The sequence below is a fragment of the Phyllobates terribilis genome, unplaced genomic scaffold (assembly GCF_046119375.1).
Source record: "Phyllobates terribilis strain yellow unplaced genomic scaffold, ASM4611937v1 Scaffold_3__8_contigs__length_932513732, whole genome shotgun sequence".
Taxonomy (NCBI): domain Eukaryota; kingdom Metazoa; phylum Chordata; class Amphibia; order Anura; family Dendrobatidae; genus Phyllobates; species Phyllobates terribilis.
This window is the reverse complement of record NW_027362763.1, coordinates 423,828,698-423,854,942: the sequence shown is the minus strand read 5'-3', so window position 1 is coordinate 423,854,942 and position 26,245 is coordinate 423,828,698. Positions and strand designations below refer to the sequence as shown.

At 46.8% G+C, this 26,245-nt stretch overlaps 1 long non-coding RNA gene across 1 annotated transcript in view; it reads left to right on the top strand.

The window, feature by feature from the left end:
- The window catches only part of LOC141259522 (uncharacterized), a 267,558-nt gene that overhangs the window by 7,179 nt on the left and 234,134 nt on the right, over nucleotides 1-26,245 (top strand). Inside the window, exon 2 of the long non-coding RNA XR_012318430.1 lies at nucleotides 18,624-18,782. This is a non-coding gene — a long non-coding RNA (uncharacterized lncRNA). The remainder of the gene's footprint in view (nucleotides 1-18,623; nucleotides 18,783-26,245) is intronic.

Genomic DNA, 26,245 nt, shown 5'->3' with positions numbered 1-26,245 from the left:
TTTTTTTTAAATATAATTTGTATTTAATGAAGTAAATATGAAAATTTATTAAAAAAAAAGGTTTGGTATTTCCAGTTTAAACACTAGGGGGAGCAGCTGCTGAAATTTCCCATGAAAACCTAGTGTACAACTAGCTCACATTACGAATGCAGTAAATGTGGGCTGGATCTGCCCAGATGGGTCTGATGTCACTCATCTCCTCCCTTTCTGGGTGTTCGCAAAAGGATAATGAATTTTAGGATCTCTGTGAGGAGCCATTTTGTTGGTGACTGCAAAGTGATACTGACAAGTAGACAGTGTCACTGAAGATACCTGGCAGAGCAGATTCTGTTAGTTGGTACTGCTCGCTGTATCATAAGCTGGGGTTAGATACGTGAAGTGTATCATGTGCGCGATTAGATATGCTTATATTAACACACGCTGAGATTAGATGCAGGGCTCAGCATAGTGTATCACATGATGGGATTAGATATGCAGTATCTAATGTATTTAGTGTGTGACCCTACTCAGTCCACTTCTATGGGATCAGTAGTGTAATGTGTGACTCTACTTCGTCCACTACATTACTACTCCCATAGAAGTAGACAGATTGGAGTCACAAATTACACCACTGCAGGGTCACACATTACACTACTGCTCCCTTAACAGTGGATGGAATAAAGTCACACATTACATTACTGCTCCCTTAGAAATGTGTGACCCCGCTCCGTCCACTTCTATGGGACCGGTGATGTAATGTGTGACCCCGCTCCATCCACTATGTTACTACTCCCATAGAAGTAGACAGAGTGGGGGCACACATTACACCACTGCTCCCATAAAAGTGGACGGAGCAGGACTTTAGTTTCCACGTAAAACATAGACCCAGGAATGTATACGGTAACGTTGATTCCTTCTCCAGAATTCCCTGTTTGGTGTCTGAAGGTGCCAAATCCCCCGGCTTTCGACAAAGGTGGGGATATGTAACAGGGTCACTGGCAATGTATTTTGAGGGGAGATATGTGTCACGAAGGTTGCTATCTTCCGTGATGTAAAACCCAGAAGTTTCTCTCCTGCATGTTATGTGCTGAGGGGTTAATCTGTCATGACAGGGGTTGGTTTTTTTTGTGAGTAGCTTTAAGAGATGGGCGGGATGGCTACTCACCATATCTCCATCCCAAGGGTGTGGTCTGGAAGGTAAATGTCAACTGAGTTTTTTGTCATCTTTGTGTTTGGAGGCGAAGAAAGTCTCCAGTCTGGAGCTCAAGTGTGAGTTGAAATTTGTTTCCCACAAGGCAGAAGCCACAGTGGGAAGGACTTTCTACATGCTGTTTATTTTCAGTTATGCCAGAAATGGAAGTTTTGTATTACTATTTTGTTTTTGCTGGTTTATGAAGTAATAGACCAGCCACGGACTTTAATAGATAAATACCAGTACCAGCCTTTGGCTGGTACTGGTATTGCGGTGCAAAAAGCTGGTCTCTGCGCTGCAATACATTTCAATTGAATGGGTATCCAAGGGTGCACACTCAGTTGAAAAGGAACGCTGACATTAGTGGCCCCTGGACTGAGCTGCGTTCATCTCAGGGGTACACAGGCAGCGTGTTTGAAACCCCTGGAACTAACAGGTTTTTTTTTTTTGCATGGCGTCCTCCCCCTAGCGGCAGCTACTATACCCAAAGTCATCAACTGTATCCAAGGTCAATGAACGTGACGAGAAAAGGATTTTACAAAAATAATAAATCCATACACAAAATTTCTATATTTAAATAACTAGTGCTGAGCTGTATTGCCAGAAACATTCTATATATAACATGAAAAATTTGCTAGAGCCATAAATACTTGTAGGGAACATAGTCCATATGGGGAACTCTCAATATACTGAGAGACAAAATTAGAGAAAACTGGAGCTAAGGACAAAAATGTGTGACAACACAGGCAAAGTATTAGTAATAGATGAACATTGTTCAAACATATCAATCATGTATAGTAACAGCAAATGATACGAGGAAAGTTTCACTCATACTGCCAAGAGCATGCCTCGTGTAAGGTGGGAGACTTTCCAGTGGTACAGTAAAAATGAAAAGGCATCCTGGCATTCATGGGTGAACACTTACTGCCATAGCATGTGGGTTTTTAGGACTTCTCTATGGTTCATATAACAAGTTCCTTTACACAGGGGACTTTTCATTTTTACTGTACCACTAGAGAGTCTCCCACCTCACATGAGGCATGCTCTTGGCAGTATGAGTGAGACTTTCCCGTATCATTTGCTGTTACTCTACATGATTGATATGTTTGAACAATGTGTTGCATATTAACTGTGTTGCTCATATCCCATCTATTACTAATAATGTGTTGTCACACATTTTGTGTCCTTGCCTAAAAAAAACATCCATTGATCTTACATTTGTATTATGTTGACATCCTATATCTTTTAATATGCTTAATAAAGTTTATACTTTTATATGAACTAGATTTCAATACATTTCTTGTTTAAACTATTGGGGAATATTAGCTCCAGTTTACTCTATTTTTGTCTCTGTCTATATATAACAGTGGTGCTTTTTCTGGATCAAAAAAATATGTTTTTTTCCAAGTCTCATGCACCAGTTCAAGATAAGTGAGTGCTATATGAAGATAACTGTATGATTATCACTAGGAATGTAGCTAGCTACTTCAAAATGGTACTGCACCTTTTAAAGGCATACTAAAAATTGTTAAACAATACCAATTTGCCTAATGCTAGTTGCACATGTCCAGGCTTGGACTGGCCCACAGGAGAACAGGAGAATCCACCGGTGGGCCCCTGTCCAAGAGTGGGCCACCTCCCTCTTATATGAGCAATACTTGGCACAATACACTTGATTCACTATGTACAAAGGCAGCATCTTATTTATTTAACAATCAACCCAGTTTAATGCTATAGAAATTTGTGAATAATGATAAAGTCATATTTGCTTGTAGGTGAAAAGTGGGTTGTTGGAGTTGATGTTACTGGTGGACCCTTGGCATCGCAGTCTAACGCTGCACATGTCCATCATTCACTGCCCAAGCACAGACCGATCTAACAGTTATTGTTCCAAATAGACACTCAACCAAGTTATTTTTTAAGCTGAGCAGAAAATAAGCTGACAGGAACTAAGGTTTGTTTCTGTTGATATCCTGCAACCTCTGACGTAAAGAGGGGAGTCGGGAGTAGAGATGAGCGTTGTTCTACTCGAACTGTTCGCCAATCTCAAATTCGAGCTGTTTTGGGCGGTGTTCGAGCCGTTCGGCGAACACGAACAATTTGAGAAAAATTCGGCTGTTCGAGGTTATGTTCGATAACTGTTCGTGCACCAAAATCATAACTGGATTTTTTCTCAGTAATGATGAAAATTAATGTTAATACGCAGTTTGAGTGTACAGCGGGGCGGGGGGAGGGGCAGGGGATGGATCTCTGCAGGAACAATGAAGATCTCCATTTTTTTTTCTCTTTCCCGCATTTGCAGTGGGGAGGTGCAATCTGTCAGCCTATCAGCAGCGCACACACGGAGCGAAGTGCTTTTTTTCACACAAGCAAGGGCATGTGTCATTGGCAGTGTATGGCACATGTCCTTGCCCTATAAGACCAAGCCATTTTCCCCGTCGCCACCATTTTCTCACTGCTGCAGCTGCGTGTTAGACGGCACCGCTGTTGCTCTGTGCGCTATACCTTGTTAATTTCAAGCCAATTTTCGCACAAATCTACAGATAGCTTGGGAGTAGGGAATAGTTGTGATTGCAGTCCTTTTAAGGACTAGGTTACAGCATTTCCTACGACTTTTATCAGGCAGGTCTGTGCTCTTAAATAGATAGATTGTGGGAGTAAAGACTAATTGTAATTGGAGTCCTTTTCAGGACTAGGTTACATCAGTTCCTATCAGTTTTTGCCAGGCAGGTCTGTGCCAGTGCTGTGCAAGTTTTTTTCACAGCATTTGGCTGAATCTAGCAAAGCTAATCCTTTTTGGCCTATTGCAGAGTGTGTTAGTCAGTGGAGTACCCTATCTGTGTTGCAAGCTACACCACCTGTGTATAGAATACCAATTTTTTTACTGCACCTAGTGAAGTAAAATCTTTTGGGCATAGCATCATTCTATTAGTCCATCTATACTGACCTCCATCAAGTTGCAAATTGAATATAAGTTTTTTCTGCATCTAGCTCTGAAAAAATATTGGGCTTCTAGCGGTGTGTGGGACTTGTATTAATCCATCTATACTGACCTCCATCAGGTTGCAAACTGCATATATTTTTTTCTGCATCTACCTCTGAAAAAATATTGGGCTTCTAGCTGTGTGTGGGACTTGTTCTATTAATCCATCTATATAGACCTCCATCAGGTTGCAAACTGAATATATTTTTTTCTGCATCTAGCTCTGAAAAAATATTGGGCTTCTAGCTGTGTGTGGGACTTGTTGTATTAGTCCATCTATACTGACCTCCATCAGGTTGCAAACTGAATATAATTTTTTTCTGCATCTAACCCAGCCAATAGTTTTGGCCTAATACCACAGTTTGGCCACTCAGCTCTGCTCGGTTCCCATCCATTGTTTTTTTGTGCAAACAACTCCAGAGTTGTGAATTAGTTAACCACCAAAATGAGTGGAAAAAGGCCTGCTGCTGGTGGAAAGGGGAATAGGTGTGTTGGGAAGGGGAAAAAAGGTTGTGTCCGTGGGGTAGGTGTTAAAGCAACAGTAACATCTGCAGAAGAAAGACCATCTTCCAGCCAAACTAAAATGTCTACTTCTTTTAGCGGACAATGTGATAAGATCCCTTTCTTACGGCCACGCCAATCGCTACAAATTCCAGATGAGGCAAAAAAACAGCAGGTGCTTCAACGGATATCAAGTGCTCCTTTAAGTGGGCTCTCCTCCACATCAACTTCAACATCACAAATACTCCAGTCCTCAAAGGTGTCACCCCAATCGCACTTGCTTCCTCACAGCTCCCAAATCTCCAGCTGCCCGTCTGAGTATGAGGTAGAACAGATGGTTGAGTCTGCAGAGCTGTTTACTCATACTATAGCCTGGGAATCAGAGGTCGACTCCAGCGCTTCTGTGAATCCAGACGAGGAAATGATCTGCACTGATGCCCAGAATCTTTATGAGTCGGATCCAGGACCAGACGCAGAAGGTTCTGACCATAATGTAGACCCTCATTCCCAAACTGTAACTCCTGTTGGTGGAGACAATGAGGAAGACGATGATAAGACTCAAATACCTGATTGGAGCGACAACTTTAGTTTTTTGTCAGGGCAGGAACAGGTTGGCTCTGAGGACGACGGGTGTGATAACACACAGGGTGATGATGATGAGGTTGGAGATCCCACTTACTGTCAACCCACAGTCAGCCAAGAGATGAGGTCAGCAGAGGAGGTGGAGGAAGATGCTAGTGACGACGAGGTCAGGTTGCGCCTTCCTGGACAGAGACGTAGTACTGGAAGCACGTCAACAACTGCATCCTCAAACACAACTCTGCCTCTCACCACAAGTCGTGGTGGCTCTTCAGGTCGCATGGGTGGTAAGCCTTGCATAGCCTGGGCATTTTTTCAGATCGATAAAGATGACCCAACTCGTGTTATCTGTAACATTTGTCAGCAAAAGCTAAGTAGAGGCCAAAAAATACATAGTTTAAGTACTTCATGCATGAACCGGCACATGGACATGAAGCATAAGTTGCAGTGGGAAGCTCAGTGTGCTACAATGCAGCCTAGCCGGCCGGGCCAACCACCGTCTGCCATATCTTGTGCATCCGCGGCCTCTTCATCCTCTGTGACTGGGGGGACAGCAGTCACACCTGTTTTGGGGCGCAGATCTGCCACCTCTTTACCCGCAACAGCCAGCGTGATTGGCAGGTCATCATTTTCTTTGGAGGTGGTAACACCAGCTGGTGTTGAGCGCTGTCCGACATCGATAGCACCACCTTTGGATCAAGGCAACCTAACATGTCCGCCTGCATCTTCCTCACAGACCGGCAGTTTGCCGGGGACACCCTTATCAACCCCGTCTAAGCACAATAGCCAGCCCTCGGTCCCTCAGATGTGGACAAGTAAAAGACCATTTCCTCCTAGCCATGAGAAAGCTAAGAGGTTGAATTTCACCATCTGCAAGTTCTTGGCTACAGAAATGCTGCCTTTCCGCCTGGTGGACACAGAGGATTTTCGAGACCTTATGTCCGTCGCAGTGCCCCAGTACCAGATGCCCAGTCGGCACTACTTCTCAAAGAAAGGTGTGCCTGCGTTCCACCAGCATGTCGCACACAACATCACCGCTTCTTTGAGAAACTCTGTGTGTGACAGGGTGCATTTCACCACAGACACTTGGACGAGTAGGCATGGACAGGGGCGTTACATGTCGCTGACTGGGCACTGGGTAACTATGGTGACAGCAGGACAAGGGGCTGCTGTCCAAGTCTTGCCGTCCCCACGAGTTGTGCGTCAATCCTCTTAATGTCAAAGTTCCTCCACTGCTTCTGCCTCCTCAACCTCCTCTCGGTCTTCCACCTGCACCCAAAGCCTGTCTGGTCATGCCACAAGCTTTCTAACTGCGCAGAAGGGATCCTGCACACCTCCTTACTATGCTGGCAGTAGGGCTCAACGTCATCAGGCAGTTTTTACATTGAAATGTCTGGGAAATGTGAGTCACACAGCTGAGGAGTTGTGGTCAGCTCTGGAGAACCAATTTCATGAATGGTTGTCTCCGCTGGACCTGAAACCAGGGAAGGCCGTGTGCGACAATGCTGCAAACCTGGGTGCGGCCCTTCGCCGGGGCAATGTCACACACGTGCCTTGTATGGCTCACGTGTTGAACCTGGTTGTCCAACAATTTTTAGCCCACTATCCCAGACTAGATGGCCTTCTGCAGAGGGCACGGTCGCTGTGTGCTCACTTTCGCCGTTCGCATCCCGCAGCTCAGCGACTTACATCTCTACAGAAGTCGTTGGGCCTGCCACTTCACCGGCTAAAATGCGATGTGCCTACCCGGTGGAATTCAACTCTGCACATGTTGCAGCGACTGTGGCAGCACCGACAAGCCCTGGTGCAATACGTTCTGACATATAGCCTGGGCCAACGAGATCCAGAGGTGGGGCAAATCACGCTGCAGGAGTGGTCTCAGATCAGGGACCTATGCACCCTTCTGCACAGTTTTGAAATGGCGACGAAGATGTTTAGTGCTGACGATGCCATTATCAGCATGACTATTCCGGTGATTTACATGCTGGAGCACATGTTAAACAGAATTCGGAGTCAGGTGGTGGCACAAGAGGAGGTGGAGGAAGTAGAGGAGGAGGAGTTGTATGTGGAAGGGCTAACATCTGCAAGGTCCAGACGGTCGGCAGCACCAAGGCGGCAGGCATGTGAGGGTGGGGGAGATGGTTTTACCAGGGCGCATGGTAGCAGCCAAACTAGTGAGGAAGGTGCAGGAGCCCAGGAAGAAGTGGAGGACGAACTGATGGAAGACTCATCAGATGAGGGAGACCTTGATCACATTTCTGTTGTGCGAGGTTGGGGGGAGAGGACAGAGGAAGGAAGCATGATTGTTACCTCGCCACCAACACAACAGGGACTTGGTGCTCCTGGATGCGCAACACACATGAGTGCCTTCTTGCTGCACTACCTGCAACATGACCCTCGAATTGTGAGAATTAGAAATAATCCTGACTACTGGGTTGCCACACTGTTAGATCCCCGGTACAAAAGTAAATTTGCAGAAATTATTCCTGCCATAGAAAGGGATGCACGCATGCAGGAGTATCAGCAGAGACTGTTGCAGAATCTTACATGTGCTTTTCCACAAAATACCAGTGGTGCACATAGTGAATCTCACAGTTCCAACTTGCCAACCGTGGGACCGTCAAGTGTTCAGCACTCAAACCGTAACAGAACCACAGTATCTGCTGGTAACATCAATTTTGCGGAATCATTTCACCACTTTTTTAACCCATCCTTTGCAAGGCCACAGGAGACAAGAAGTCTGACACATAGTCAACGCCTAGAGACGATGGTACAGGAGTATCTCCAAGTAAACATTGAAGCCACGACTGTGTCACTGGACCCTTGCTCTTTTTGGGCTTCCAATCTGGATAAATGGACGGAGCTAGCCACTTACGCCTTGGAGATCTTGTCATGCCCTGCAGCCAGCGTTCTGTCTGAACGTGTGTTCAGCGCTGCTGGTGGTGTGCTGACAGATAAGCGCACGCGGCTCTCCACTGATAATGTAGACAGACTCACGTTCATAAAGATGAACAAATCATGGATCCGAAACGACTTTTCTACCCCTGTGTCATCCTGGGGAGAGTAAAAGCTTGATGATTGGTTAAAATCACCCTACCAACCGTTTTAAGCTTTCAAATTACTAATCATGTTTATCTGTATCTTGACTGGAAAATAATTTGGGCTTTGTAGCAGTGTGCAGCACTGATCCTATTAGGCCATCTATACTAAAGCTTCACCAGATTTAAAATTAATAATAATTTTTAGCTGCATCTAGCCCGGAAAATAATTTTGGGGCTCCGAGATGCGCAAGGCACATAAGTGCCTTCTTGCTGCACTACCTGCAGCATGACCCTCATATTGTCAGAATTCGAAGTAATCATGACTACTGGGTTGCCACACTCTTAGATCCCCCAAACTTTTCGATCAACCTTTTCATTTTAATAAAGACCAAAAAAATGGTCATTTTTGAAATTATAAGCATTAGCAGGTTGTTAGAAACTGAAATCAAACAGTTTTCAACTCAAAACTTTATTCTAGGTGATGTTACATTTTCACATAGGACCCCTTGTTCGAAAGGAGCTTCTGAACTCTCTCGTCCATTGAATTTGTCAGGTTTTGGATGGTTTCTGCTTCAATTGTTTTGCATGAGGACAGAATACCCTCCCAGAGCTGTTGCTTAGATGTGAACTGCCTCCCACCATCATAGACACTCCTTTTAATGATGCTCCAAAGGTTCTGAATGGGGTAGAGGTCAGGGGAGCATGGGGGTCACACCATAAGTTTGTCCCCTTTTATGCCCATATCAACCAGAGATGCAGATGTTTTATGTGCAGCATGAGATGGTGCATTATCATGCAGAAAAATGATCTTGCTGTGAAATACACGGTTCTTCTTCTTGAACCATGGCAGGAAGTGCTGTTTGAGAAAATCCACATACATTATGGAGTTCATCTTTAGCGCCTTCAGGGATCCTAAAGGGGCCGACAATCTCTCTCCCCATGATTCCAGCCCAAAACATTACTCCACCTCCTCCTTGTTGGCGCTGTAGCCGTGTTTGCGTGGGGTGTCCATCAACCAGCCATCCTCCACTCCATCCATCTGGACCATCGAGCGCTGCACGGCACTCATCCGTGAACAAAACAGTTTTGAAATCAGTCTTCATGTAATGTTTGGCCCACTGGAGCCGTTTCTGCTTGTGTGAAGTGGATAGAGGAGGTCGACAGGATGGCGTATGCACAGCTGCAAACCTCTGAAGGACCCTGCATCTTGTTGCTCGGGGGACGTTGGAGGCACAAGCAGCTTCAAAAACTTGTCTGCTGCTATGACAAGGCTTTTTTGCCGCTGCTCTTTCAACCTGACGTAATTGCCTGTAGGAAAGAGTCCTCAATTTGCCCTTATCAGCACGCACACGTGTGTACTGTGAATCAGCTACATACTTCTTGATTGCCAAGACACTTCATCCTGATCATCGCACAATGTTGATTGTAGTCATGCCTTGACCTAAACACTCCACAATTTGTTGCTTCTCAGCAGCCGACACATCCTTTTTCTTTCCCATTTTGGCAGAAAATGTAGGCTGCTTAATAATGTGAGACAGCCTTCTTAAGTAGTCTTGCCTTTCATTGGACACACCTGCCAAACTAATTAGCACAGGTGTCTGCAATTGCTTACAGTGATATAAAGAGCCCTGACACACATCACCATCAATGAGTTTAACTGACAAACAAACAAATTCTTCCCTTATCACTCCTAAACACTTTTTGCATAATAATTTGGAACACAGTGTACATGTGCTTTTCCACAAAACACCAGTGGTTCACGTAGTGAATCTTACAGTTCTAACTTGCCAACCGTGGTCTGTATGGAGTTGTTCAATAAAGGGCCCAAAATTAAGATAACATAGATGGGAGAGGTCTCTATGAATAGGAATTCCTAAGTATTTGATACCCTGTGAGGGCCAGGCAAAGGGAAAGTTGGACTGGATGGAATCCTATATGGATTTGGGGAGGGAGACATCGAGGGCCTCAGACTTCGCTGCATTGATTTTAAAATTTGACCATGTAACAAAGTGATCTATTTCAGCCATAACAGCATGGATGGATATATGTGATTGAGTGATATATACTAGGACATCATCAGCAAATAGAGAGCACTTGTACTCGGTGCCTCCCACCTCAATCCACCTAATATTGGGGTTATGGCGAATTGATGAGAGCAGGTGCTCCGTCACTAGGATGTATAAGAGAGGGGACAGAGAACATCCCTGCCTTGTCCCATTGGTGATTGTGAAAGGTGATGAAAATGTTCTGACGCGCCCCCTGGGCCTTGGGACACCCGGAGCCGGACGCTTTTTGGTGGATGCTGGTGGTTGTAGTCTTCGTGGCGGCGATCCGGTTCCGTGGCTCAGGGCGGTCAAACCAGTGGCGGAACTATTTATGTGGTTTTGATGTTTAAATGTCCGACTACGCCACCCGTGGATTGCGGTCAGAGTGAACCGCCGCTCCAGGGCAGACCGCTGAGGCTGGTGTTGTGGGTGCAGCAGAGCGTAGCATAACTCCCCACGGGAGGAGTATAGCCTCAGGGCAGTGTATGCGGAGGATGGGGGTGATGGTGCAGGGCAGCAGCAGTAATGACACGGAGTCAGTGATGCAGTCCAGGGCCTTTACTCACAGTTCTTATTATCCAGACCACGTCTGCAGGTAACGGCTGCCCACGTCGTACTGTGCTCACCAGGTGAGGGGCTCAGACAACTCCCAGATAACTTTGGAGCACTTCACAGGACTCCCTTTGTGTGTCCTTTGTCTGGCCTTTCTTACCAACCCTTCTGTCCGGCTGCCTCGGGCCTCCTCTTGGTAAACTTGGCGCCAGTTTCCCTGACCCTATGTGGTGCCTTCCTAGCGGGTGTAGCGAGGGGCTGCGCCACATAAAATGTCACAGCCTCCTGTTTCTAGCTGAGGGTCGTTTCCTGCCTCCACTAGTTTCGGGGACCGGTCTCCCCCTTTGGCCTGACCCCTCCACGCAGGTGGATTCGGGCGTGCGGTGGCGACTCGCCCGTCCGCACCCCTGAGATCCCTTCGTTCCTCGTTCCTGGAGCCTTCTCCGCTCCTCTTCCTTCCTTCTCCCTCTTCCAGGCCTGGGCCTCTGTTACTAGGCCCGCCTCCGGAGCAGAGCTCATGCAGAGCCCCTGCTCCCTGCCACTTCTGCTCAGACTTCTCTGCACTGAACTAAGATGGTGCCCACCTTTTATACTCCCTTCTCAATGCACCCAGGAACTGTTTCCTCCCTGCTCCTGCACTACAGGGTTCCCCTTCCTTAGTGTTCCCTCCCCCCACTCCAGCCAGGGACAGGGACTGTCGTGCCCATCTCAGGGGCATATTGGTCGCCCTGCCCCACGGCAATGTGGTGTAATGCATGCAGGTGTCGGGCACACTACATCCTTACCTGAGAGTGAGATATCACACCTCTGGGTGAGGTGCAATACCTCTGTAGCAACCGAGCCCTCAGGGTGCTACAGTTCCATTTATCTTCAGCCTAGGTGACGTATTGCGATACAGGGCCGTGATTTGGGCTATAAAAGGGTCCCCTAGACCCCTACCCCAAGCTTTTTAAGAGAATCATATATGGCGTGCCAGGAGACTCTATGGAATGCTTTCTCAGCATCCAACGAGAGTATCTAATTACAAATTTTTAACTGCATCTAGCCCAGGAAATACTTTGTGCCTAGTAGCAGGGTCTGCTAGTCAGCGGATTATCCCGGCTGTTAAGCAAGCTACACCACCTGTAGTTTGGACACTTCATTTTTTCAAAGGAAATGCTTCGGGACCACGGGATACTCAGTGAAGAGCATCAGGAGGCACCCCAAGGCATAGGGGCTCGGACTGGCAATAGGATGCCTTGCGGTGGACAGCCGAGCTCGATCCTTATAAAAGCTTTTTAACTGCAGCAGCTTTAGTGGACGCTACTGGAGCTGGAATTACGCGGCTGCTGGCATGAGACTTGCCCTCCAATAGATCCTTGTAAATGGATTTAAAGTGTATTTATTCAAATTAGAGAGACAATTTAAATTAAAAAGCTTAGAGCTGCCTCCACCACAGGGGGGCTCGCTCGACCCACCAGCGGACAGGCACCAGTATTGGGAGAGGGGGGCTGGCCGTCAGGGTTCACCGCGGCTCTGGCACAAACCCGGCGACACGGAGGTGGCACGGGCAGGAGCGGACTGAACGTGTCGGCTTCTCACTTTTTGGATTTTAGAAGGGCATGACATGCCTATATCTGTGTCTCCCCCTCCTTTTACTCCTCCACCTCTTTTCTTTTCGCATGACTATATGTACTTGTCACTTTTCCATGTGTTAGTTGTGTCTTCTGAGCAGTTTGTCAGCTTTTGGACACCTTTGAAGGTGTTTTCTATGTGTTTCTATGTGTTTTTGTTTGCCTGCCATTGGTTTTAACGGTGTTCGAAGGTGTTCGACGAACAGTTCGATGAACAGTTCGGCGAACACACGGGTGTTCGACGAACCGAACCGAACTCGAACACTACGGGGGTGGCTCAACACTAGTCGGGAGACACTCATGTCCATCCGATCCTGCTAAAATTCTGTGTGGTCATTCTGATTGAACAAGGCAAAGTTATTAATTTTGTTATATTACAAAAGTGGAGCATGGGTACATGGCAAACAAAGATGAGTGGTTAAAGCGCAGAATAGCTTTTATCTTTGGCTATATTCAGTATAGCCCTTAGTGTGACAGCTGTATCATCCTGCCTGCTGCATTTATGATTAAGACGACTAGAGACAGTTTTGTTTTGTCGTATTAATCCTGTAATTTAGCTTAGTCAAGACTGTAAACTGGTCACTGGATGCAACACGCAGGCAAGGGCAAGGTGGAAGTAACCAATTTAACTATTTATTTTCCTAGGCCGGGAGTGGGGAAAGGTGTTTCTTTAACAGAAGGGAAAGGGCATGATCACAGAGTATTTACAGCATACAATTTTCAATATACAATTGTATTATGAGGCACATATACAGTGGTGGCCAAAAGTATTGGCACCCCTGCAATTCTGTCAGATAATACTCAGTTTCTTCCTGAAAATGATTGCAATCACAAATTCTTTGGTATTATTCTCTTCATTTAATTTGTCTTCAATGAAAAAACACAAAAAGAATTGTCCTAAAGCCAAATTGGATATAATTCCACACCAAACCTAAAAAAGGGGGTGGACAAAAGTATTGGCACTGTCTGAAAAATCATGTGATGCTTCTCTAATTCGTGAAAATAACAGCACCTGTAACTTACCTGTGGCACCTAACAGGTGTTGGCAATAACTAAATCACACTTGCAGTCAGTTAACATGGATTAACGTTGACTCAACCTCTGTCCTGTGTCCTTGTGTGTACCACATTGAGCATGGAGAAAAGAAAGAAGACCAAAGAACTGTCTGAGGACTTGAGAAACCAAATTGTGAGGAAGCATGAGCAATCTCAAGGCTACAAGTCCATCTCCAAAGACCTGAATGTTCCTGTGTCTTCCATGCGAAGTGTCATCAAGAAGTTTAAAGCCCATGGCACTGTGGCTAACCTCCCTAGATGTGGACGGAAAAGAAAAATTGACGAGAGATTTCAACGCAAGATTGTGTGGATGGTGGATAAAGAACCTCGACTAACATCCAAACAAGTTCAAGCTGCCTTCAGTCCGAGGGTACAACAGTGTCAACCCGTACTATCCATCGGCTTCTGAATGAAAAGGGACTATATGGCAGGATACCCAGGAAGACCCCACTTCTTACCCCAAGACATAAAAAAGCCAGGCTGGAGTTTGCCAAAACTTACCTGAGAAAGCCTAAAACGTTTTGGAAGAATGTTCTCTGGTCAGATGAGACAAAAGTAGAGCTTTTTGGGAAAAAGCATCAACATAGAGTGTACAGAAAAAAAAAAGAGACATTCAAAGAAAAGAACACGGTCCCTACAGTCAAACATGGCGGAGATTCCCTGATGTTTTGGGGTTGCTTTGGTGCCTCTGGCACTGGACTGCTTGACCTTTATGAAGTCTGAAGACTACCAACAAATTTTGCAGCATAATGTAGGGCCCAGTGTGAGAAAGCTGGGTCTCCCTCAGAGGTCATGGGTCTTCCAGCAGGACAATGACCCAAAAGCACTATAAAATGGTTTGAGAGAAAGCACTGGAGACTTCTAAGGTGGCCAGCAATGTGTCCAGACCTGAATCCCATAGAACACCTGTGGAGAGATCTCAAAATGGCAGTTTGGAGAAGGCACCCTTCAAATATCAGGGACCTGGAGCAGTTTGCCAAAGAAGAATGGTCTACAATTCCAGCAGAGCATTGTAAGAAACTCATTGATGGTTACCGGAAGCGGTTGTTCGCAGTTATTTTGGCTAAAGGTTGTGCAACCAAGTATTAGGCTGAGGGTGCCAATACTTTTGTCCGGCCCTTTTTTGGAGTTTTGTGTGAAATGATCAATGATTTGATTTTTGTTTCATTCTCTTTTGTGTTTTTTCCTTGCAAGAAAATTAAATGAAGAGAATAATACCAAAGAATTTGTGATTGCAATCATTTTCAGGAAGAAACTGAGTATTATCTGACAGCATTGCAGGGGTGCCAATACTGTAGATCCTCCTGTAATATAAAATTGTCCTCCTCTGTATTGATTACCCTGCAGAGTTTAGTGTCATCTGCAAATATTGAAATACTACTCTGTATGCCCCCTACAAGGTCATTAATAAATATGTTAAAAAAAAGCGTGCCCAATACTGACCCTTGTGGTACCCCACTGTTAACTGAGACCCAGTCTGAATGTGTTCCATTAATAACCACCCTTTGTTTCCTATCACTGAGCCAGTTCTTAACCCACATACATATATTTTCCCCTATCCCCATTGTTCTCATTTTATTTATCAACCTTTTGTGTGGAACCGTATCAAAAGCTTTTAAAAAGTCCATATACACAACATCCACTGCATTTCCTTGGTCCAGTCCGGAACTTACCTCCTCATGAAGTAGTATACGGTCCCAATTACCCCCTCGCCGGGGTTTGGACACTTTTTTAATGCCCATTAATTTGATCACACCCTTATCGCAACCATGAAGGTCTTTAACATGCCTAGAGATAGGAGTGTCCCTATTGTGTCATAGAAAATATTTAAAAAAAAAAAAAAAACTGTCTCTCTGAAATCCCTCTCACTCTTCCCTCCTCCCCTATACCATTTGTCAAAGAAATAAGAGCTCGCAATCTAAGGAGCTGTCTCTATGCGAATGGCAGTACACAAAAGAAGCCACAAACTCCATTATCCAGGCTAGTTACCATACCAAATAGAGAGACATGGGTGATGAATAGACACCTGAGTAAATAGGAAACCGTTCGTTAGGCTTCAAAGGAAATATGTCACACTCCTCACAATAGCCAGGACATTCCCAGCTGGGAATTCTATAATTCTGATTGCGATGGGACACATATTTTTAGTGGCGGGGCTAACTGGGGAACAAATGCATATTTTAACGTACCTGTGCACCCCGCCGGTGAGCTGTAACGCAAGAGAGCAAACATAACCAACAGCAGTTGTGTCATGTTTGGTCTCTAAGTAAAGGTAAAATCACAATAAAAAATATGGCATCACTTGCTAACTTCTGCGATCAACCAGCGAGGAGATATCACAGAAATTAGAAGTTTAATAAAATCATGAAGGGCGGAGACCAGCCCACGTAAGGTCATCACAGGGGAGTGTGTGGGCAGGGCCCCCTTCGGCATAAAAGATCAAGCCAAATATGGGTCTACACTCTAGCTGGGAGATACATATTTGTGTAAGCAGGGGTTCCATTCCATATCGGCCAGAATTGGAGTGCTTCCCTCCAGCTAAACTGAATCGTCTATGCGATCGGTCTAGTAAATTTCTTCTGTTAATCCATTTCATTTTGTGCAACTGTATATGCTGTATTGTCTTGTCCCCCTTTGTAAGATCTTTTGTATATTTTTTTTATAAACACTGCCTCCCTTTGGATTAAATATAAAATTTAATAGCTCTGTTTCTTCTGTTCTGTAATCATTCCTCCCCCGGAGTCATATGCGCTACCAGAAAGCAGGTGTCCAATCAGGCCTGTATTGGATTTTATATCTTTAAAAAAAAAAAACTGATTAGTGGTAATGTAGCACCCTGAGGATTCGGCTGCTACAGGGGTATTGCACCTCAGCCAGAGGTGTGATATTCCACTCCCGGGTAAGGATGGAGTGTGGAACTGAGCTCAGTAGGCTGCATGCACTACACACATCCCATTTCCGGGGGACAGACCAATGGTACTCCCACTAGAGAAATGTGCAGGTACGACCGTGTCTGTCCCTGGCTGGAGTGGGAGGGGGGTGGAACATCCCAGTAGTGTAGGGGCAGATAGGGGGAGCAGTCTGGGTAATGCTAGGAGCTCATTGGGTGCTGGTCACCTGAGCTCACACATAGAGGGAGTATATAAGGTGGGAACCATCTTAGAACAGGGTCTTTTGTAGAGGTTTGGTCAGACAAGCAGAGCAGCTCAGCCAGCTCCAAGGCCAAGAGAGAGAGAGAGAGGAGAAAGAAGGACCCAGAGGGGGAGAAGAGGGAACTCCAAGAACCCAAAATTAGACCAGAGGGTGAAGAGTTGGCACAAGGGTACCGGATCCCAAGCTGGTGGAGGGCACTAATCCTTAGCCAGAGACCGGAGGTCGTGGGCAGGATCTGCCATGACCACCCACTAAATCCACCTGGAAGGCAAACCGTGAATAGGGTCAGGGAACCCAGAGACAAGGGTTTTACCAACAAGAGGCCCGAGGGAGCCGGACATAGGTGGATCCCTGGTGGGGAAGGCCAGAGAGAAGGACAAGTCAGAAAGGGAGCTCAGGACCATGCTCCAGAATCACCTGGGGGTTGGCCGAGTCCAGGACCTGGTGGACGCAGCACGGCTCGGGCGGTCACTCAAGGCCGGAGTGACCAACACAAAAGCAGTAAGTAAAAACCCTGAACTGCACAGCCCGACTCGGAGTCTTATTACCACCCTCCCTGCACCACCACAACCACCACCCTCTACAACTGACCCCCTGAGGCTATACCCCTCCCGTTGGGGGTTATACTACCCGAAGCTGCACACACACCACCAGCCTCAGCGGACCCTGCTGCAGCGGCGGCCGTAGTGACCGCAAATCAACGGGTGGCGTAGTCGACACTAAAGAACATCCAGTAACATCTGTAGGACTGCCACACACTGAGCTTGACACCCTGGGCACGGACCGGGTCACCGCCACTCGGAGACTACAACCCCCATCTGATCCGGCTCCGGGTATCCCCCAAACAGCACTGGCCCAGGGGGCGCGTCAGTAACAGCGAATAATCTTAATTGGGTTATTGTGAAGCTGGCATTGATCGTACTGGGGCATATACACATATTTCATGCGTTGGAATTTGGAGGTGTGTACACCATACGATCACTGCTTGCTTGCTGATAGCTATGTAGCGAGTAATTGGGATTGTGCATGTGCAAGAATCTCTGACAAATTGATGGCAGCGGTGGGATATTGTATGATCTCCCCGGTGTCGTCCTGACAATTGTGTTCTATATCACCAAGGTACTCGCCAATTCTTCGCCTCAGCTCACGTTTAGTTTTGCTAATGTATTGTAAACCGCATTGGCAAGTACCTCTGTAGATAACACCCTGTGTACGGCACTTAATGAAGTCAATGATGGTGAATTCTTTGTCCACATTGGTACCTCTAAAAGTCTTAGCATTCTCAATTGAGGGACAGACTACACAGTTGCCGCACTTAAAACAGCCTTTAGTATCAGACTTTAACCATGAGTCACTCCGTGGTGCTGAAAATTGACTCCGCACCAACCTATCACCAGTAGGGGACACTATGCCAAGGAGGGGAAGTGTGAGGAGGGGGCACAGTATAAAGACTAGGCTCTATAGGAAGACGCAGTGTGAGAGGACAGTGTGAAGAGGGGGCCCAGTATGGAAAGGAGAGGGCAGTGTGGAGGGCATGAACCATAAGACAGACAGTGCGTTGGTCATATTTTGTGCAGGGAATATAGTGAGGGGAAATTACTTATTCAGGGGCTCAGCGTAGGGCAGATATTTTTATTCAGGAGCATTATAATGACAGTGCTATTCTTAAGGGTGCAGGTAATGGAGAAACAAATGGGTTAATTCTGCGCTGCCATGTAGAAAAGATGAGGGATGCCAATCCAAGTGTAAGTGGTTTATTTAGTCAACACGTTTCGAAGTGTGCAAATTCTTCCTCAGGACAACCACGGTCAGGACCTAAGCGTTATCAATGGTTGTGTGCACACAACCCGACCAGGTGAGCACTATTAAGTTATTCTCTCAACATTGTTACCCTGATAAGACCCTATTTTTGCACATTGTGTCTTTCCAGTCGTCTCTTTATTTGGATCTATTTTGAAGGGTATCGTATGGGGATGTTCTGCAGAAGGCTGCAGAGATGCTCTGTGGCTGTGAAAAGTCATCATAGCGTCTGGACAAGATGAAGAAAAGAAAGAGAACGATTCCAATGAGAGACAACGTCATCTATAAGGTATCTGGTTTTAAATGTGTAAATGTTTTTTTGTGATGCTAATTCACATCAGTACTGTGGTTCCTGTATGGTCCGCAGTCTGATGATGACTGATACTCCCAGTATCTCCTTACCATTGTTAACAACGTACTGGAAGTTGTAGGTTCATACGATACAAATGTATAGGGGTCTGACCTGACATTACAATTGATATACCATGTACTGATGGTGGTTCTGGTGCAGAATTCATGTACTAATGGTGGTCATAGTGATGTATTAATGTACTGATGGTAGTCCTGGTGATGTATTCCTGCACTGATGGTGGTTCTTATGATGTATTCTTGTACTGATGAGGGTTTTGATGCTGTTTTTCTTTACTGATGGGGGTTATATACATGTATTTCTGTACTACTGGTGGTTCTGGTGCTGTTATTGATTCTGATCCTGTACACATGTAACAATCTATAATTTTTAAGATTACATGATACATAGCTATGATAATAAAGTCTTTTTTCATCTCACAAGTTAAGAGTTACTATGTTTTTATTTATGTTAGGAGCATTAAAGTGGTTGCCCAAGTTTGTGAAGAGTCTGCAGTCATTATATGTGACTGCAGTCTTCTGAATTCTCACAGTGCAGTCACCTAGAGTGACTGCAGACTTTTATCTCAAACCTGGACAAGCCTTTTAATTATAAAATTAAGCACTGTAGCATGCCAATCTTAACAGTGTGTAATATACTCATTGTCAGGATTCAGCTCTGCTTGCTGGTTCCAGCAGTCATCACATGGCAACTTCACTCATATATGATTTTCATACTTACGGTCACGTGACATCGAGCTTCTCTTTCTGCTTCTCTCAGTTTTTCACTGAACATTGTGAGAATTAGGAAGAGCAGCTAGTCATAATGTGACTGTAAGTGTGCAAATTGCATATGTGCTTGGAGGGAGGAGATCGCCAAACTGAATTCTTGCCCAGGGTGCCGTAAAACCTAGATACACCTCTGACAAAAGTGAGTACACCCCTCACATTTTTGTAACTATGTGCAAACAGTGACCTGCATATTACTGAACAATTGCCAGGCAAACGGTCAACAATCCCGCGCCTGCAATAGAATTGCTTACTCAAAAACACTAAAAATATCAGGAGGACTACTGAGTAAGTGTGGCATAAAAAACAGCTTTTATTAGTACAAAAATATAAATAACATGTGAAGTACATAATAGCATAGCACAAGAATATGAGACAAAAGGTGCGGTGTGCAAGGAACCATGTTATTCCCGCCCCACAGATACTCCCCCAAGGAAGTTCCCAACTGGCAGTGTAATAATAGGTCTATGTGTAAAAGAGGGTTTAGAGAAACTGTACAAAGCCCAAAACCAGGTCATACCCTCCCTTCAATCAGACATGATTGTTAATGGATGCTTACCAGAAGGTGGGGTACAGGGTAGCGTAGAGAGCCACGGATGGTAGGTTTGAGAAAGCCAGTCACATTGGGGGCGAAACGCGCATCAAGGCGCTTGCCTGCCAAATGCTTTCCACCCGTGGCTCTCTACGCTACCCCGTACCCCACCTTCTGCTAAGCATCCATTAACAATCATGTCTGATTGAAGGGAGGGTATGACCCGGTTTTGGGCTTTATACATTTTCTCTAAACCCTCTTGGACTTTTACACATAGCCCTATAATTACACTGCCAATTGGGAGCTTCCCTGGGAGAATATCTGTGGGGCGGGAATGCAATGGTTCCTGGCCGACTGCACCTTTTGTCTCATATTCTTGTGCTATTCTATTATTTACTTCACATGTTATTTATATTTTTGGACTAATAAAAGCTTTTTTTTTATGCCACACTTACTCAGTAGTCCTCCTGATATTTTTGTAAATATGTTATTATATCTTTTTTCATGGGACAACACTGAAGATATGAAACTTTGAACAGTGTAAATTTGGTGTGCCCTCTAACTCAACACACAGCCATTAATGTCTAAACCACTGGCAACAAAAGTGAGTACACTCCTCCACTGTAATATACATGAAATATGCAGTAGCATGATTTCCATACATACTGTTGATTATTGTAATATAAGCAGCAATATGATTTGTATAAACACAGAGGACGTGGAAGCTCCCACTGAAGCTGTAATCTGCTGCAACTGAGTAAAAGCACATGGGGAAAGACCCATTTAATATGTTGCATGTGTATGCCATAGCTCTGTATAGAGGGACAGACCTGACACTGTGTGAGATGGTGGTGAATGGACTTGCTGTGACGGACTCCGGCAACAAGAGGTCACTGTTGCCTCTTTGGGTAGACTCTATTGTAGACTACATGGTATTTTTCAGTACTAGGTGAGAGCTGACAGAAGGAGGATGGGTGTGAAGTAGATCCACTGCCATCCTTGTAGCTCTGAGCTTGTGGTGTTCCGGAAACTGATCAAAGTACTTAAAAAGTATGTACCTGTTCCAGTAATGTCTGTTAGAGAGAGAGAATTCCTTGGAGAGATGACTACAGTTGGATACAGAGTCAGATTCCCCTCAAGCCATCTGCTGTGACATGGAGAGCCTCCTGCTAGTCTACCGGGCTAATCCATGCTGCGTGTGACAATTCCACCATCCACTCCTCGGCCTCCCAGCTAACGGCTGAACAGATGATTATCCACCCTCCTCAGTAACCAGGTTACGGTCAGTAAGTCCTGAGCTCAGGCCCCACCACAGTGATCTTGGTGGGACCGGACCTAGAAATAGAGTTTGAAGCCAAATGTAGATTGTCAGGCTGAGATACTGTTTGCTAGCAGAACTGTATGAACATGAGCTAAATGATCACAGCATTAGAGAGATTTATATACATTTACTCTGAGGCCATGGCCCCACTATCGGTATTTGGTCAGTATTTTTTCTCAGGAGTGGGAGCCAAAACCAGGTGAGGAACAATCAGAGAAAAGGTATAATAGAAACAAGTCACCAATTCTGCATTTATCACCCACTCCTGGTTTTGTTTCCCACTCCTGAGAAAAAATACTCACCAAATACTGACCAAATACTGATAGTGGGGCAGTGGCCTTAACAGAACTCTCTCCTTGGAGAATCACCTTTAGGCTATGTGCCCATGATGCAGAAATGCTACGGATTTTTTCCTGAGCGTTTCTGCATCTCCCTGACAGAAAAAAACGCATGCGCATTGTACATGCATGTTTCCTGCCAGGGATAAGCGGATATGAAGCGTTCTTCACATGCATTTCCGCATGCGGGTTATCAAGCGCTTTCCAAGCGATTTTAGCATCACTTGAAAACTGCTTCACAACTTGGTCACACTATATAAATCCATGCAAACGGCATGGATTTATATAGTGTGACCCCAAAGAATGTCAAAAAATAAAAAAATAAATATATACACTGTGTTCCAAATTATTATGGAAATAATATTTTCTCAGATTTTCCCAAATTACCTATATGAATTGCAGTCATTGTAATTTTCCAGTCAAATAACTATCAGAGTACAATTGAAAGGTTTGTGTACAAACTGCCTATGATAACAGTATTTTTAAAAAAATAAAAAACTCAAACTGCACTCAAAATGCATGTTCCAAATTATTATGCACAGCAGAGTTTTCAACCTTTTCATTTTAATAACCCTAGAACGCATACCTGGGGCCTCGCAGGCCCGCCCTGTTAATTTTTTTCTATTTTCTGCAAGATTACTTTAGTTAGAATTTTGAAACTCTAGGCATTTGTGACACCCCAGGGGTCTGGTTGCCACAGTGATAGAGATATTACGTCTGAGAGCAGGTGGGAGGTCCTTTGGTCAGGGATCCTGTGCATGCCACACCTCCTGCCCAGTCTTGGGAGGGGAAGGACTTCCCCTATATAAACCCGGGGCTGAGGCAGAGTGAGTGAGAAAGAAGACAGAACAAGAGTAGAGAAGAGAAGCAGCATAGCAAGAAACATCAGGAGCTCTGTGGGGAGCAGTGTTACAACGAGTCAGGGGCTGGCAGCTGTAGAGCTCGCCCTGACTGAGAAGATTTCTAACCGGACGCGGAGTCCGAGGCTGTGGGGACTAACTCCTACCCAGCAGCAGAAACCGTCCGGCAGAGGATTTCAGGTCCTCTGGCCCAGAAGCCCGAAGGCACGGTCACACGCGTGGGACCAGCACCGCCATCGTGGAGCGGAAGCCATTAGAAGGCCCCGAGTCACCGGCCATATGGGTGAGCACCACACGGTACACTCAGGGACGTGGGCTACTTATTCCCGCCTCTAGCAAGGTAGCCAGAAGAGTACAGTTAGTTGGGAAGGCCTATAACTCCGCCTGGCCAGGGGAAATCCCATCTGCTCAAGGACTGACCAGGCCCCTATCACTAGCAAGTACTCCGGGAGGGTCTTTCTTTTTCACCAGTAAAGACCCTGAACTACACCGCACCGTCTCTGAGTGGTTCCTGCTACCCCCATCATCCACGTCGGCTGCCCTGAGGCCATACCCCTCCCGTTGGGGGTTATACCATCCACGCTGCACCATCCTTCCACCGGCCTCAGCGGTCTGCCCTGCAGCGGCAGCTCCATAGCTGCATTCAACGGGTGGCGTAGTCACCAACCATCTACTGCTAGTACATCGCCGCTCAGTTTGACTCCCTGGGCACGGACCGGGTCGCCGCCACGAGACTACAACCCTCAAGAGATCCGGCTCCGGGTAAGCTCCCGCGTGCGCATCGCAGCGCGACACAGGCCCAGGGGCGCGTCAACTTTGGCGTAGTCGGCAGGATCTCGTGCCCGCAACCACCGGGTACTGCGTGCCTGAAAAGCAAAGACTGTTCAAACTTACCAGTGGTGAAGATTCCCGCTATCCGTGGAGGTTTCCCGCCATCCGGCGCCATCTTCGACCTTCTTCCCGCCATCCGTGGAGTTTTCCCGCCATTGGACGCCATCTTGAGGACGCCACGCGGGAAGAAGAGGGGCGTGGACTCCGAAAGCGCGCGAGAACTGAAGCCCCGCCTCACGTCCGGACGTTGCGTAAGGTCCTGGAAGGAGCCCAGCAGACGCCGACGTCACCGGAGCGCGACGGAAGGTCCTCAACCCTGACGATCCACTGCGGAGCCGCGGCCTACAGAACAGGATCATCGCAAGGTAGGCCATGGTCCACTAGGGGGGAGGAAGATGTCGGATACGGAGGAGAGCTTCACTGCCTCAACCCCCGCCAGCGCCACCGCTGCTGCAGTTATGCCCTTCACCATGCCCTATATCCCGGGAGCAGCTTGGCTACCCCAGTACTCAGGGGAGTCACATACCCTGCATGACTTTAGAGAAAAGCTGGATAGCCTCTTCCAGGTGTACCCCCTCACAGAAGAGCAAAAAGTGAGCATCCTGGTGGCCCAACTAACCGGGGCAGCCAAAAGGGAAGTAAAATCCTGGCCACCTGGGAGGAAGACTGTCGCAGGGATACTAACCCGGCTGAAGGACACCTTTGATACCCGCACCTCAGCCGAGATTAAGCTTTGATTCTACGGGTGCAAGCAGCGAGCGCATGAGAGTATAAGGGACTATGCACTAAACCTACAAGAGGCCCTGAGGGCCATAAAGCAGACCGACCCTGATGGGGTGGGAAACGAGGACAGGCTGTTGACTGAACAATTTATAGAGGGTTTATATTGCAATGCCCACCGAACCCAGTTGCGGGCAATGGCCTTACAGGATCCCCATCTGGACTTTGCACAGTTCAAGGACAGAGCCATCCGGGTGCTCCGAGAACCGGCACCGGGTGGCGTTGTGACCCACAGGTGCCCAGCTATCACTTACCACCAGGAGGCGGCGCCCTTGTCGGCAGGGCCTGTGGGAGCTGATGCGCAGGCTTTGGACAATGACCCGGCTCCAGACCTACGCCATCAGGTCCAAGAGCTAGCTAAGAGCGTTGCTGCGCTAACCCGAACTGTGCAGTCTTTACAGGTTTCCACCCCAGGGAAGATCCAGCTGGCATCCGGACCGGAGGACATCCCGTGGCGTCGACCAAGGAGGACCCCACCGGCCAGAGGAAGACCCAGTGACCGATACAGCGAGGACGGACGACCCATCTGCCGCCGCTGCAATCAACCCGGACATATGGAAAGGTACTGTTCTTTAAACGGGCACAACCTGGGGTAGAGGGCCAACCCCCAGGAAAAAGATCACCAGGCCCATCGAACTGGCGCGACAGATATGTGGGAGGACGTCCAGTCTTGCCTGTGGTACTGGATGGCATTCCCATGATTGCCCTACTGGACACCGGGTCACAGGTCACCACTATCCCGTACGTGCTCTTTAAGCAGTACTGGAATGACTCGGATATTACCCGCTACCCTGACGACGACTTGAGTATCATCGCCAGCAATGGCCAGCCCGTGCCACAGATCGGATTTAAAGAGGTGACCATCAAAATCGGTAGAGTCGAACTGGCAGCACAGGGACTGATCATTGTAGACATTGACAAACATGAGAGCCACCCAAAAATAACTCTAGGAACTAATGTAATTGAGAATTGTCTTGCAGAGGTGATTTTCCTTCTACAGCAGGTTGCCAAGAACGCCAGCTCCGGCGAGCAGCGAGTGCTCCAGAAAGAGATCCGGGCACTGATGCGACGGCAACAGGTGGAACTCTCAGGCGGTGAGATTGGTAGCGTAAGAATGTGTGACCCTTTCCCTATTGCCATGCCCCCAAAAAGCGAAATGATGATTTGGTGCCGGGCAGCTATTGGTCTGAGAGGTAGAGATTACCAGGCAATGGTAGAACCAGTTTACTCAGACAGTAGGCCCACCATTTTGACAGCACGGGGGGTGGTCAATGTACGCCATGGGAGGGTGCCCGTTCGCATAATCAATATCGGGGAGAGGGAAGTGTACCTGCCCCGGTATGCCACGCTAGCAAAATTATATACCATCAACCAAAACTCTATACAGTCTGTGGAACCCTTGCCTCCATCTCACCCGGAGGAAGGTAACGGCTCTAAGAAAGTAATGGAGGATTGGTGTCAGCAATTACACTTGGGAACTGACTCCACTCCCTCCCACCAGAAACAGGGAGTCTACCGGGTGGTTCAAGAGTATGAGAGAGTGTTTAGTAAACACCCGTTAGACTTCGGGCGAGTCAAGGGGGTAGAACACCGCATCCCCACGGGAGATCATCCTCCCATAAAAGAGAGGTATCGACCCGTACCCCCTGCACATTACCAACACGCCAAGGGGATGCTTAGAGACATGAAGGAGGCTGGGGTAATCCGGGATAGCTGTAGCCCCTGGGCAGCCCCGCTAGTTTTAGTCAAAAAGAAAGACAACACCATGAGGATGTGTGTAGATTACCGGAAAATCAACCGTATCACACACAAGGATGCGTACCCCTTACCAAGGATAGAGGAGTCATTGGCTGCTTTAAGATCTGCTAACTTCTTCTCTACCTTGGATCTCACTAGCGGGTACTGGCAGGTTCCTGTAGCAGAGGCGGACCGGGAGAAGACCGCATACACCAC